The sequence below is a fragment of the Nyctereutes procyonoides genome, unplaced genomic scaffold, assembly GCF_905146905.1.
Source record: "Nyctereutes procyonoides isolate TBG_1078 unplaced genomic scaffold, NYPRO_anot_genome, whole genome shotgun sequence".
Classification (NCBI taxonomy): Eukaryota; Metazoa; Chordata; class Mammalia; order Carnivora; family Canidae; genus Nyctereutes; species Nyctereutes procyonoides.
The window spans coordinates 41,470,334-41,470,736 of NW_026575133.1; the positions used below are offsets into that span (position 1 = coordinate 41,470,334).

At 40.9% G+C, this 403-nt stretch overlaps 1 non-coding gene across 1 annotated transcript; it reads right to left on the reverse strand.

The window, feature by feature from the left end:
* Window positions 1-297: 297 nt before the first annotated feature.
* On the reverse strand, window positions 298-403 carry LOC129494018 (U6 spliceosomal RNA). The gene has a single exon (XR_008661277.1). It is a non-coding gene; the product is annotated as a U6 spliceosomal RNA (small nuclear RNA).

Here is a 403-nt window from a genome sequence, read left to right on the forward strand (position 1 = left end):
TTGGGTGGCTCATTCCTTGAGTGTCTGCCTTTGACTTAGGTCATGATCCCAGGATCCAGCCCTGTATCAGGCTCCCTGTTCACCAGGGAGTCTGCTTCTCCCTCTGTTCCTCACCCTGCTTGTGTGCGTGCACTCCCTCTCTCTCTCTCTCTTTCAAAGAAATAAATTTAAAATTTTTTTATTTTTATAAATAAGCTTATAAAAATAAATAAAAAGCAGAGAATATGGCATATAAAGGCTATAAGCTCTACTGATGTGGATACAGAAAAGCTATGAACATTGGGGTGCAAACTTTTTTTTAATGTGGAACGCTTCACAAATTTGCATGTCATCCTTGTGTGGGGCCTTGCTAATCTTCTCCATACCATTCCAATTTTAGTCTATGTGCTGCCAGAGCAAGCAC